Source organism: Caretta caretta, chromosome 3 (genome assembly GCF_965140235.1).
Source record: "Caretta caretta isolate rCarCar2 chromosome 3, rCarCar1.hap1, whole genome shotgun sequence".
Taxonomy (NCBI): Eukaryota; Metazoa; Chordata; order Testudines; family Cheloniidae; genus Caretta; species Caretta caretta.
In genome coordinates this window covers 49,377,978-49,393,211 of record NC_134208.1, presented here as the reverse complement: position 1 = coordinate 49,393,211, position 15,234 = coordinate 49,377,978, and the positions used below count along the sequence as shown (strand labels likewise).

The 15,234-nt window shown below is 40.7% G+C and overlaps 1 long non-coding RNA gene across 1 annotated transcript in view; it reads right to left on the bottom strand.

Annotated features, from left to right (window-relative positions):
* Positions 1-10,888: 10,888 nt before the first annotated feature.
* Positions 10,889-15,234, bottom strand: part of LOC125634456 (uncharacterized) — a 37,870-nt gene continuing 33,524 nt past the window's right edge. Inside the window, exon 3 of the long non-coding RNA XR_007355930.2 lies at positions 10,889-11,535. This is a non-coding gene — a long non-coding RNA (uncharacterized LOC125634456). The remainder of the gene's footprint in view (positions 11,536-15,234) is intronic.

The following is a 15,234-nucleotide window of genomic DNA, read 5'->3' as shown; positions in this document are numbered from 1 at the left end:
ACCCTCCAGTGTATCTACCACTCCTCCCAGTTTAGTGTCATCCGCAAACTTGCTGAGGGTGCAATCCACACCATCCTCCAGATCATTAATGAAGATATTGAACAAAACTGGCCCCAGGACTGACCCTTGGGACACTCCACTAGATACCGGCTGCCAACTAGACATGGAGCCATTGATCACTACCCGTTGAGCCCGACAATCTAGCCAACTTTCTATCCACCTTGTAGTGCATCCATCCAGCCCATACTTCTTTAACTTGCTGACAAGAATACTGTGGGAGACCATGTCAAAAGCTTTGCTAAAGTCGAGCAATATCACATCCACTGCCTTCCCTTCATCCACAGAACCAGTTATCTCATCATAGAAGGCAATTAGATTAGTCAGGCATGATTTTCCCTTGGTGAATCCATGCTGACTGTTGCTGATCACTTTCCTCTCCTCTAAGTGCTTCCAGAATTGATTCCTTGAGGACATGCTCCATGATTTTTCCAGGGACTGAGGTGAGGCTGATTGGTCTGTAGTTCCCAGGATCCTTCTTCTTCCCTTTTTTAAAGATTGGCACTACATTAGCCTTTTTCCAGCCATCCGGGACTTCCCCCAATCGCCATGAGTTTTCAAAGATAACGGCCAATGGGTCTGCAATCACATCCACCAACTCCTTTAGCACTCTCGGATGCAATGCATCCGGCCCCATGGACTTGTGCACGTCCAGTTTTTCTAAATAGTCCCGAACCACTTCTTCCTTCACAGAGGGCTGGCCACCTCCTCCCCGTGCTGTGCTGCCAAGTGCAGTAGTCTGGGAGCTGACCTTGTTCGTGAAGACAGAGGCAAAAAAAGCATTGAGTACATTAGCTTTTTCCACATCCTCTGTCACTAGGTTGCCTCCCTCATTCAGGAAGGGGCCCACACTTTCCTTCACTTTCTTCTTGTTGCCAACATACCTGAAGAAACCCTTCTTGTTACTCTTAACATCCCTTGCTAGCTGCAACTCCAGGTGTGATTTAGCCCTCCTGATTTCATTCCTACATGCCCGAGCAATATTTATATACTCATCCCTGGTCATTTGTCCAATCTTCCACTTCTTGTAAGCCTCTTTTTTGTGTTTAAGATCATCAAGGATTTCACTGTTAAGCCAAGCTGGTTGCCTGCCATATTTACTATTCTTTCGACACATCGGGATGGTTTGTCCCTGTAACTTCAATAAGGATTCTTTAAAATACAGCCAGCTCTCCTGGACTCCTTTCCCCCTCATGTTATTCTCCCAGGGGATCCTGCCCATCAGTTCCCTTAGGGAGTCAGAGTCTGCTTTTCTGAAGTCCAGGGTCTGTATTCTGCTGCTTCCCTTTCTTCCTTGTGTCAGGATCCTGAACTCGACCATCTCATGGTCACTGCCTCCCAGGTTCCCATCCACTTTTGCTTCCTCTACTAATTCTTCCCAGTTTGTGAGCAGCAGGTCAAGAAGAGCTCCGCCCCTAGTTGGTTCCTCCAGCACTTGCACCAGGAAATTGTCCCCTACAGTTTCCAAAAACTTCCTGGTTTGTCTGTGCACCGCTGTATTGCTCTCCCAGCAGATATCAGGATGATTGAAGTCGCCCATGAGAACCAGGTCGTGCGATCTAGTAGCTTCTGCGAGTTGCCGGAAAAAAGCCTCATCCACCTCATTCCCCTGGTCCAGTGGTCTATAGCAGACTCCCACCACGACATTACCCTTGTTGCTCATGCTTCTAAACTTAATCCAGAGACTCTCAGGTTTTTCTGCAGTTTCATACTTGAGCTCTGAGCAGTCATACTGCTCCCTTACATACAGTGCAACTCCCCCACCTTTTCTGGCCTCCCTGTCCTTCCTGAACAATTTATACGCATCCATGACAGTACTCCAGTCATGTGAGTTATCCCACCAAGTCCCTGTTATTCCAATCACATCATAATTCCTTGACTTTGCCAGGACCTCCAGTTCTCCCTCCTTGTTTCCCAGGGTTTGTGCATTTGTATATAGGCACTTGAGATAACCCACTGATTGCCCCCTCGTTCTCAGTATGAGGCAGGAGCCCTCCCCTCTCACACACTCCTGCTCGTGCTTCCTCCCAGTATCCCACTTCCCCACTTACCTCAGGGCTTTGGTCTCCTTCCTCCGGTGAACCTAGTTTAAAGTCCTCCTCACTAGGTTAGGTTAGTCATCTTTGTGACTGTCTTCAGTAAAGTCAAAGGATTAAAATATATGCTCTGCTTTCTTCCCCACATCTTAAATTAAAGACTTTACCAGTATATCTATAATTTCTTTGTACAGCTTGGTGGCAATAAAAAGTATTGCAAAATATTGTTTCCAGTCTGTCCATCCTGAAGATTTGTCAAAGCTGAAGTTCTCTGGGCCATTGAAGAGTGGCATGTGGAGATTCTGCAACCTTTGTTGCTGTGTTCCTTCTGTTTGCAACTTTTGTTGCTGTTTTCCTTCTGCTTCTGTTCTTAATCCCACCATTGACACCATGTCATGTTCTTAAGTACAAGATATGGACTGGCTACAGTGGTTGCTTCTACACTAAATATATTCATCACAATATCCTTTAATATTACGCAAACTAGGGCTGAAGTTCATTTAAATAAAGTATTTTATATATAGTTCCACCTAGTGGATGAACAGGACAATAGTTTAGCATTCCATTACAATTAGCAACCAGCTCCTTAAAATTGCATTTAATTTCATTTTAGAAGTTGCTAAAATGCTGTATTAATTTCTCCTCCTCTTTATTCACAGTATTCTCCTTATTTTAAATTGGTTGTTCTGTCTGCCAGATTGTTCATTGATACTCCCACGGTATTTTTAAAAAATAAACAGTTCATTGCAAACCTGCTGTTTTATTTGAAGACTAAACGTAAATAAATCCCAAAGATAATTCAAAAATCACCCTCTCTTGAATGGAGAATAGCTCCCTTAAAGATGTGAAATTAACTAATAGTTTCATAAGCTAAATGATTTTATGGTCAAGTCTGTCACCCTTAACTAATGTTGAGTAGTACCTTACTCTGTGAGCAGTGCCACTGAAATCAGTATATGGATGGCACAATCTGGCCCTCTGAAGTCATCCATTGTACACAGGGGATGGGATGTAGGATGGCTACTTTCTCACCATCAGTTTGGAGATACACATATTTTCCATTAATATGGTCTTTGTATCTATTACTGTTAACATTTTTGTTTGTACTATAGCTTCGTTTCTCACTTATAATACCACATTGTGGTATTTCCTTGGCAACTGAAGAAAACACCACAAACTTCATTGAATACACAGGCAATATATGCCAATTACTCTACAGTGAGCTCCATAACTATGTTTACCAATAGTTATCACACAATGGTAGTTGAGACAACACATTATTTCCTAATCAACTGAGAGGTGTTCATCCTCTGGTATGAGAAGGAGGCAGATGCTATTTTGTTGAAACTTGGCAAAGATTAACTTCTTAATAGAAAAAGTTTTACTATCAGGAGGCTAGAACAATGGAGTGATTAGCACTGTTCCCTCTAAACTGTGCGCGTGTGCATGTGGACACAGGTCCTAAACCCCGCACACACGAAAGGCCAGCTTGAACAAAGGTGTCTACATCTTCCAAAGCATAGAATTCCCCAGGAGAAGAGACCAATATCAAGACAATGGGTGTTTGCCTGAGTAAAGACGGAGTAAAAATTCACTAAGGACAACAGGATTTGGGCATATAATTATTAATTGACCTTTTATGATTTAAGAGGGATGATAATGATAAAATTTTGCACACACTGTCTCTGTTGCTCAGGCATTGGTATTGCCTAGCATGAAGAATCAAGATATGAGAATGCAGGAACTAAATCAGTCCCAAGATGCAGAACATTTGTTTCTCTTCCAGGAAGAATAAAAGCCACTCTGTGATTAAATATTTATATTGTATCCATGAGGAAATCCAGGCCAGGAGCTATACAAAGTTTATTTCAAACTAAACTCAAAAGCTCTGCCCCCATTTTGTTTTTAAGAATAAAACCTAAGAGCTTTGAAAATATAATAAAACTGGAACCTAAGACACTTGCAAGATAATACTCTGGTAAGAACTATTCGTCAATACTTACTTCATGCAGTGGACTCATGCTGCGAGGTTCAAAAAGATTTGTTACAATTTATTATTTCACAATCCAAATACCCTGTGTACAGTTGAGTACTTGAAGTCAATAACTATCCAGAGAATTAGATATGTCATTTTATAATACCACTAAGTAAAACAGCCAATGGTAATTAGAACATAACAGTTACTAGGTTTTATTGTAGAGGCCTTGCTGATCTAGGGCTTCTTTTTCATAGAAGCCAAGGTGTTGTACAAAGAGATTTGTGTTACTTTCTTCAGGAGTTGAATGAATATCAGTAAACCAGGCACACATACACCTTTTCCAGTTAAATCACATTCTCAGGGCCCCTCCACACTACAGCATTACCAACAACCTTATTAATGAACAATGCCGCAGAATGTTGTATTGCCTTTACTGGCAACTGGTTACATAGATAACAAATTGCCCGTCTAGTCTTCAGATGGGAGGGCACAGAGGAAACTGACTCTCCCTGTGGATAGCATGGCAGTATGTGTTTCACAGAAGAGAGCAGCTCTAGTTTCACTTCTGAGAGCTGTGTATTCTGATGAAAAGAAGATGATGTAAATAGTTAGATAACTGGGATTCCTTAAATGACAGAAGAGTTCTGATCTTATCTTGATTAAATATTGGTATCAGAAGTAAACAAAATTCCCCTCTTTTAGAAAGATTGTAATTGGCTATGCTGCAGATCTCACAGCATCTTGAACTGCTTCCTGTGAATGAGTTACCACCTATATCCATATAACATGTTCATATGGTGAAGCCAAATGTCCCTAACAAATCTGAATGCTCTATTCATTTGAAGGAACAAATCACTTATTATTAGAACATGTGCTTCTTTCAGCAGCAACAAGGGGTTAAGTCATGGTACACAGAACTACAAAACAAACTACCAAAAAGATTCTCTACACTAAAACATCACATTTTGGCAATTTTTTAATCATATGAACAGTAATACATTTTGTTTGCAACCAGGTGCCTGAGGAAGCTGCAGAACCTGATACGTTAAACTAATGTATATTCCATGTGCTGTTACAAATCAAGAAATAACTGCTCTAATACCAAAGGCATTATTCAGGGGGAAAGGGTAATTTTGTATGCTTTGTTGTTATTTACAAATGTCAACTAACCAAGCGATAAAAAACTATTGGTTTATAAAAGAAATTTTCTGAATTATCAGATCTTGGTGACGTGTGAAGCAATTTTTGGTCCCAATTCACACTACTTATGCTAACAATCGATGGAGTTCCCATGTGTGTGCCTTTTTTACTGCTTGAAAATTATCCAGTATGGCACCTTTGAAGTCCATGTGATTGCATCTGTTTATGGCCTGTGGTGAGGTTGTTCCTATGCCCTTAAGGTTCACATGGAATAGGTGGTTTCTGGTGGGATATTTTTCACAGTCTTGAGTGAGTGCATGTGTTTGTCAATACTATCAAGAACCAGTGGATAGCAGGGGGAGACTGTCATTACATACAATGCTTAAATTATTATGGTGATTCAGTGGTGAGTTATTGACTGGTTGGTTCCTGTGGTGTAAGAAACAGAATTCACAGACTAGCTTGCCCCTCCCTGAAATAGTTTTCAATAAGTAACTATGTTATTCAAGGGCCAAAGAATCCTGTGGCACCTTATAGACTAACAGACGTATTGGAGCATAAGCTTTCGCGGGTGAATACCCACTTTGTCAGATGCATATAGTAGAAATTTCCAGAGGCAGGTATAAATATAGCAAGCAAGAATCAGGCTAGGGATAATGAGGTTAGTTCAATCAGGGAGGATGAGCCCCTCTTCTAGCAGCTGAGGTGTGAAATTATTCAAATACAGCAAGGCCACAGAATATGCCATAGATTCTAAAGAGTGAAAAGTGTGATAGGCCATCTCTTCCCAACAGCTGACTAAGGGTCTTGTTAACACATTTTATTTGTTTCAGTTTTACTGTACCTATTTTGAATTCTAAGTTCCACACAAAATTAAAATTAATAACATTTCCATGTCAAGTTCAAAATCACACACAAAACTGCCCTTGAAACAGTGCTGAACAAGCTCATTAAGTAATAATAATAGAATAATGACAGTAACCCTGGATCAAACCATCTATATCTCTCATCTCTCTCTGCCCCTTCTGAGGGGCATTGGTTTGAACTGTGTGCTCACCTCTCTTGCAGTAAACACAGGCTCTTTCATTAATAACCATACAGTTATTTTTGTGAATGCTCTATTCTGGTGAAATCTGAAAACCAGTGGGGGAAAGTTAGAAAGATAAATGTGTCTTTCAAAAAATATTTTTTTTTTCAGTAAATTATTTCTCCATGTATTTTGTGTAATTGAGACTGAAGATATAAGTACATTCTAACTAATTGACAACTACCTTGGAAAACTGATCAATCTGAATCTAAATCCTTCCTATGCCATCTCATGTCACTTAGGGCATGAACAAGGCTCTGCCATGCCTGTCAATCATGCTGTTTGCTAAAATGGCTACACCTTGTTGTGTTTCTACAATTTAACTTTTTGACAAAGGTAGGTTGTTAGCCGATCACTCAATCTCCAACCTGGAGGATCAGTGAATTGCTTTTTCTCTTTCTCTATTTCTTTTTCTCTTTCTCTTTCTCTGACCTTGCAGCTTGAGTGACCCTACCAGGAGATAAAACATTCACTGGCATATCTCTCAGAGTCATTGCAACACACAGCTTCCCACCATGTCAAGGCGGAGTCCCCAGGAAAGGTGGAAAAACTGATGCTTTCATGTCATATCGCCAGGTTTTATTACCACCATTATTCTTGTCCTAATTACTAAATGTACAAACATGACACACTGCAGACCGCTGAGGTACTTTGCAGTGCCTGTAGGCTGTACTGTAAGGGTAGCACAACACATTTGTACAATACACACACATGCTCTTTTATCACTCCTCTGGTAATGAAAAATCAGTAGTAAATCAATTAAAAGTGTTAAAGCTATTGGCAGGCTAAGAAGTAAATACTGACAGCATGGCAAATTGAAAGGCTAATTTTGGGGACGAGAGGGATGACATAAAGTAGGTTTAGCAGGAGGTTGAAAGCTTCCGTGAAAGTAGCCAAGGATAAAGCCACCGCATGTGTGCAGCTTAATGAATGCTAATTGAGAGCTGTGAGAATATAAACAGGGAAGGACACAGAGCATGTGTTGGGGGGTTTGTTCATGAAGGAACAGTGCAAACACTGAGTTACTGAATACGAAATAAAGGCAAGGTACATTATGTATCTAAGCTCCAGTTTTTTTGGAACAGACAGAATAGTATGTCTGTTTGAGAGCATATACCATGTTTTTTTCTCAATCATTTTTTAAAGACTTGTAGCCTCTAGAAAACCTTTCAATCAGCAAACTGTGCTTTGTGCTTGTTTGTGTGTTTCCATCCCACGTTCTAGCTCTCCAAAGTAGTTAAATCAGGACAATATAAACCTGTGGATTGTTATTCCTTTTCTCTGGCTGACACAAAACATTTCCAGCAGGAAGAAAATTGTGCTGTAACTCACGTAACATCAAATGGCCCTGAAATACAATAGGTTCCAAATATCTCAGGGAACAAGAGATTGGCAAAATTTAAAACAAATATTATTCATAGCATTATCAGTGTATCATAAAAATGTTATGTTTCCAAATTGGTTTCACTTTTATTTCCAAATCAGAATCCCCTTCTCCCAGACTCTGGTCAGTTTCATCTCATTTCTCCATTGGCAGCAGAATCAAGTGGTACTTATTACCATGATATTTCCTTTACCAATGTAGCTTTGTTATCAGACAGATTCAGAAACATTATTTCAATCCATAATTAAATAAAAACCTATGGTCACATTTTATATTGAATAATTTCTCTTATCCAGTATAGTAAGAAGTACATGGAGCACTTATACTACTTTGATGTATTGTTGACATTTAAGAAATTAAGGGCAGTTCCTTCTTAGCCTGGAGCTTCACATGAAGGCACATCAAGCATTATGTTAGGTGTGCTTTGCTCCTGGAAGCCAATGCAAGATTTCTGCCACAAGTCAGTGCAAATCCATCAGTTTGATCACTTTTTTGAAGGAATTTTAAAATTGGAACTCCTTCCAGGAAGCATCGAATCTCAAATTAATCATAGCCACTGAGGTATGGCAACCAAGTTGTGTTAAAATGAGGTCACTAACATTAGGGATGGCTGGAATTCAAAACATGCAGAGGTTCACATTGGATGCTTATCCAAACCGTTGGAATCTACAAAGCTGGGATGGAAATCTCATGGGAACAGGTTTTCCCGGGACACTTCTGGCTTTCACTGGTGTTAGAAATAACTAGAGCACAGCCCCTTGTTCAGTACTTCTGCATCTTGCTTGAATAAGAATGTGCAGAGGCAGTAAAAAAAGGAAACTTTTTTTTAAAATACAGGTTTAAGAACTTAATTACATAACATATAACTTAATTACAAATGCAGTATAAGTAACTATCCATCTCCCCACATCCTTATGCTGTCTCCATCACCGTGATATCTAAACACCTTTATTAAAGGGGAAGTACCATTCTGTATCACACGCCTAGAATACCATTTGGTTTCTCATATGGAACATAAATATGATCATATGTTGACTTAAATACAAACTCAGATTTAAATGACCATTTTCATACACATCTGTTTATGCATATAAACAAAATATATAGCATAATCACTATTGATCAAATTGTGAAGATCCCACCCAGGCACAGAAAACTAATCCCATAATCCCACCCTACATTGAGAAATCATGAGGCACTCAGATGCCATGGTAATGAGCAGGGTCAGTGAATCTTAAGAGAGAGAACAGTTTCCTGGGGCAGAAGAAAGGAAATTCTGAAAGGATCCCTTCACAGAATTTCCTACAAATTCTTCCATTGGCAGCTATAATTTACTGCCACCGCCAAAGCTTAAGAGTTCCCAAACCTAGGGGGAATCCACCAGAGACCACAGAAATATCTGTCAAGGCCTTGTTACTCCATAGTGCCTCCTGGTCCTTTGGAGACATGCTGATTTAACTCTTGATCAGATTCCCTGGAGAATGTGTGGGGAGGAGGGATAATGCACATCCTCCCCAACCCTCTCCACATGGGGAACCCCCATAAAGACTAACAAAGGAGGGCTGGTGCTACACAGGCACCTCCATTCTTGCATAGCCGGGGATAAATCCATGAGGGGGGTTCCCTTAATGCATGGCTCCAGAGGAATGACTTGTCCATCCACCCTTACTTAGCACACTTACTTAGCACACTTTTGCTGAACACAGTGGAAGTTTGACAGAGTAAGGATCATGTAGAGACTGCGGGATATTGCCCCATGGATGTAAAACACATGGACACATGGGTCCCTTTTCCTCAGGGGACATTAACCAAACTTTCTTTAAATTGGCTTTTGTTTTGTGTGGCAGTTTGAGCACAAAGTCAACAGATCACAATTTATCCTCACCAATTTTCCAATTTCCATATGGTACATCCATTTTTCACTGTTCCAGAACAATTCAGAAAACACTATTAATTCCAGTTCCTTCACTTGACTCCAGCCCAGTGAGTTTGCCTCCACAATATTTTAAACAAATTAATTTTAAATAATTAAACAACCAACAAAAAGGCATGTGGTGAAATGGTAGGACATCATTAACTTACCTTACCATTGCTCTTTTCTTTGGATGGCAATCACACAGATGACCAGATGCGGAAGAGACTTTCCTCATGGCACACCCATCTTAATGAGCTCTGCATGCACTTGTGGATGCTTTAGTATTTTTTAATCTACTGTTAGTAGCGTGCCAGGGCTACCTTGTCCTTCTGGAAAGGGATTCCTATTATTTTGTGCCATCCTTGATTTGTAGAACCATGTGAATTTCCTCCATTTATCAGTAAAGCTCTGTTCAGGGTTCACTCACCTCTCACTACAACTCTGCTAAGGCTAATTTCCTTTTACTGTAGCTCAAAGGAAAGGATTTTGGTTTTTTTCCCTCACTGCACATGCCAGTAAGTTACCTAAGTAAATCTGCCTGCTGGCTTTGGGCAGCCACCTTTCATTCCCTTCCCTCCCTGAATTCCAGAGTCTCTTTCTTCACCAAGGCAATAGGATTTGATCTTACTGTACCTGAGTAGCTCCTGAGAAGTGACAAGCAACCTCAATCCCATTAAAGACAAAGCAGAACTTGCAGGATAAGGGGGCTGCATGGTTTGGGCATTTGTCAGTTTTCACTGTGGTTTTGGAAAGGCAAGCAATTAGGATTGTGCATGGAGGAGCTATCTTATCTTAAATAAGTAAGGTTTTTTCCCCTAGAGTTTGCGGGCTTTATATGGCAATTGATTCTTACCACCCTTTGAATATTCTGGCTCTAGTTTAGTTTGGTGCCAAACTCCAATGATTCTGGGTCAAATCATTTCAAAACATAAAAAGTAAATTATGAATAATCTGCTGTCTTAAATATCACTATGATAAATGAAGCTACCCTAAGGTATAAATTAGTGCTTGGAACAGAGTCCTCCAGTTTCCAAACACATTCTGGATTGCATGTAATGTTTTCCAAACCTCAGTTCAGGCCATATGATTTGATTTATCCACACACCAATGTAAATCGGTGCTTTCTTAATGTGTACAATTCTGTAAACTAGTGTTAATGTCAAGTTTATATTGATATTAACAAGTAAACCAAAATGTCAAATGGCATACGTGATTTAATTTCTTGCTGTACATATTTGCATAGTATTCACAGATTAATAAATTATTAGTCATGTTCTTACAATGTATTGAGTGAAACATTAAGCAAATAAAAAAATCTTGTCTGGACTGCAATGAAGGGTACAGGAAAAGCAGAATGGTCTAGTACATGGGTAGGCAACCTTTCAGAAGTGGTGTGCCAAGTCTTCATTTATTCACTCTAATTTAAGGTTACGCGTGGCAGTAACACATTTTAATGTTTTTAGAAGGTCTCTCTGTATAATATATAACTAAACTATTGTTGTATGTAAAGTAAATAAGGTTTTTAAAATGTTTAAGAAGCTTCATTTAAAATTAAATTAAAATGCCCTTGCTTTTCCTTGCTGAGTTTTCCAATGTCCGGTGTCCAATGTCTGGCACGTATTTGGATAGTTTAAGGTGGACACAGGCTTCTAAGTGATCAGTTGTTAACTGGCTCTAAGAGGGACAGAGGACAGATTTCATGTGTGAAAATACCTGTTCACACAGGTATGCGGATCCAAATGCTGAAAGCATTGCAAACACAATTTTCTTCAAACAGTTAAATTTCACTGGCAGAGATGTCCATCAGGTCAGAATAGAGTCCCCATGATCTCTCTTCGTAGCTTTAAATGCACTCCGTGGATCTCCAAACTTTGATGCCCACAATTCTGAGCTTTTTAACTGAATGAGCTGCATTTCGAAATCTTCAACACCCATCCACTGAAATACAGACAAATCCAATTCGCTTTTATTGAACTTTTCAGGTTTAATTAGAAAAGAAAGCATTGGGCCAAATCACTGGAAATCTTGAAATCTGTCAGAAAATTCTGATTCCAGTTGTTGCATGTACATTACAATCTCATCAACACTGACAGTGCAACATGTTGATAGCTCTTTTATGTGTTGGAAGTAGCAGAAAGTTGAAGTTCAAACATCCTGAGAAAAAACTGCTGGTTTTACAACAAATGCCGTCCAGGTTTCATAAAGATCTAGAACTGTTTGCCCTGCACTCTGGAGACGGAGGTTGAGTTCGTTTACGTGAGCAGTGATGAAACATGAGATTACACAGCCATTTGTCATCATCCAGTTCAGGGTAGTTTTGTCCTTTTTGCAACAGAAAGGCCTTGATTGCATCAAAACAGTTTACCAAGTGCACCAAAACCTTGCCATGACTTAGCCACCAAATGTTGCTGTGAAGGGAGATGAATGGACATCTAACTTTGCTTTCTTAAGAGCTGACATTTTGTCAAACGTACCCCTCAACTGACAGTGGGGGGAAAAATCATGACAGACAGCAAGCAGAATGTCAAACGCAATGTGCTGTTCCACGTGACATGATAGTAATGTAAGCAACAAATCAAGACTTAAAAATATCCCAGTACAGTGGCATTGGAACAATTTTTAAGGTGGGGGTGCTGAGCTGTGCCCTCTCTTGCCCCTGTCTGCACCCTTCACTGCCCCAGGCTGGGGCCAATGGGCCTCAGCTAGGGGTGGCTTCAGAGCCCCAGGCCAGCGGCCGGGACCCCAGGATGGCAGCAGAGCTCCCGGAACTTGTGGCTGGGACCTGGGGCCAGCAGCGGGCTGAGTGGGGGCTGGCAGACGGGACCCCAGGTGGCAGGGGGCTGGCAGTAGGTCCCCAGGCCGGCAGCACAGCCCCCAGGACCGGTGGCCGGGACCAGGCAGTGTGAGTGCCACTCAAAATCATCTCATGTGCTGCCTTTGGCACGCGTGCCATAGGTTGCTGACCCCTGCTCTAGTAGATTGAGCATGGGGCTGGGAGACTAGAGCGCCTGAAGTCTAATCTCAAGTCTGTCACTGATTCATTGGGTGGTCTTGGGGATTCATTGAACTTCTGTCATTCTCAGTTTCCACTCTGTACAATGAATATAGTAATATTTGTGTCCTTCTCTCACAGGGGAATTTTGGGCATCAACTACTGAACATTTATAAATGGCTACGTAAGCACCAAGGACTTATTATGTTATTGTTATTATCTGTATGTTATTATGACATGATTTTAAAAAAAATATTGGTGAGATTAAATTAAGTTATTCAGCAACCTTGTAGATCCATATCGGGAGACCATTTGCATTTCAAAGAAATAAATGACTATGCATGAAACACACAAGACAAAGGTTGTTTATAAGGCACACCTCCCAACAGTGCAGTACAAAACAGTATGTTTGTATTGCAGGATATGATCCTTTGTATGATTACTGTCACAGACAAAGTTGTCAGATTCTGAGTCTCACCCTACTCCCTTTGTTCAGAAATCTGTAACCACCTTGATGGGGATTCTGCAGTGTGGGAAAATCTTCAGCAGGTGTAGAGCCAATGGAACCAGTTCTTACACCTCCCTCCCCACAAATGGGGTATACTGGGGACAGGTTAGGGCGAGAATGGGGAGAGATTAGAGACTGATGCAGTTAAAAAAAAAAACCGAGCTGGGGAATGGTCCCTTGGGGAACTTTTGTTTTAAAAGATAGAATGATATAAAATCAATATGGCATATATTAAGTGGATTAAAAGCTGGCTAACTGATAGGTCTCAAAATGTAATCGTAAATGGAAGGTCATCATCAAGGGACTGTTTCGTTAATGGGGTCTAGCAGGGATCAATTCTTGGCCCCTCACTATTTGACATTTTTATAAATAACCTGGAAGAAACCACAGAATCATCACTTATAAAGTCTGCACATGACACAAAAATTGGGGAAGTGGTAAATAATGAAGAACTCTGTGTCACTTAGAAAGCTGGGCCAACCAAACAATATGCATTTTAATATGGCTAAATGTAAATCTATACATCTAGGTACAAAGAAGTGGGCTCCACTTACAGGATGAGGGCTGCTACCCTGGGAAGCACTTACTCTGAAAAAGATTTGGGGGTCATGGTAGATAACCAGGTTTCAGAGTAGCAGCCATGTTAGTTTGTATCCGCAAAAAGAAAAGGAGTACTTGTGGCACCTTAGAGACAATAAATTTATTTGAGCATAAGCTTTCGTGAGTTACAGCTCACTTCATTGGATGCATGCAGTGGAAAATATAGTGGGGAGATTTTATATACACAGAGAACATGAAACAATGGGTGTTAGCATACACACTGTAATGAGAGTGATCAGGTAAGGTGAGCTATTACCAGCAGGGGAGAAAAAAAAACACCTTGATAAGCTTATCAAGATTATCAAGGTGTTTTTTTTTCTCTCCTGCTCGTAACAGCTCACCTTACCTGATCACTCTCATTACAGTGTGTATTTGTTCCAACCCCTCAGACAGAGACAAACACCTACAAAATCTCTATCAAGCATTCTTACAACTACAGTACCCACCTGCTGAAGTGACAAAACAGATTGACAGAGCCAGAAGTAGTACCTACTACAGGACAGGCCCAAAAAAGAAAATAACAGAACGCCACTAGCCGTCACCTTCAGCCCCCAACTAAAACCTCTCCAACGCATCATCAAGGATCTAAAGTGAAGGACGACCCATCACTCTCACAGATCTTGGGAGAGAGGCCAGTCCTTGCTTACAGACAGCCCCCAACCTGAAGCATATACTCACCAGCAACCACACACCACACAACAGAACCACTAACCCAGGAACCTATCCTTGCAACAAAGCCCGTTGCCAACTCTGTCCACATATTTATTCAAGGGACACCATCATAGGGCCTAATCACATCAGCCACACTATCAGAGGCTCATTCACCTGCACATCTACCAATGTGATATATGCCATCATGTGCCAGCAATGCCCCTCTGCCATGTACATTGGCCAAACTGGACAGTCTCTACGTAAAAGAATAAATGGACACAAATCAGACGTCAAGAATTATAACATTCAAAAACCAGTCGGAGAACACTTCAGTCTCTTTGGTCACTCGATTACAGACCTAAAAGTGGCAATTCTTCAACAAAAGAACTTCAAAAACAGACTCCAATGAGAGACTGCTGAATTGGAATTAATTTGCAAACTGGACACCATTAATTTAGACTGGAATAAAGACTGGGAGTGGATGTGTCATTACACAAAGTAAAACTATTTCCCCATGTTTATTTTCCCGCCATACTGTTCCTCAGACGTTCTTGTCAACTGCTGGAAATGGCCCACCTTGATTATCACTACAAAAGGTTTTTTTTTTCTGTCCTGCTGGTAATAGCTCACCTTATCTGATCACTCTTGTTAAAGTGTGTATGGTAACATCCATTGTTTCATGTTCTCTGTGTATATAAAATTTCCCTACTGTATTTTCCACTTCATGCATCCGATGAAGTGAGCTGTAGCTCACGAAACCTTATGCTCAAATAAATTTGTTGGTCTCTAAGGTGCCACAAGTCCTCCTTTTCTTTATGGTAGATAACCAGCTGAACATGAGCTCCTAGAGAGGCGCTGTGGCCAAAAGGGCTAATGCAGTCTTTGG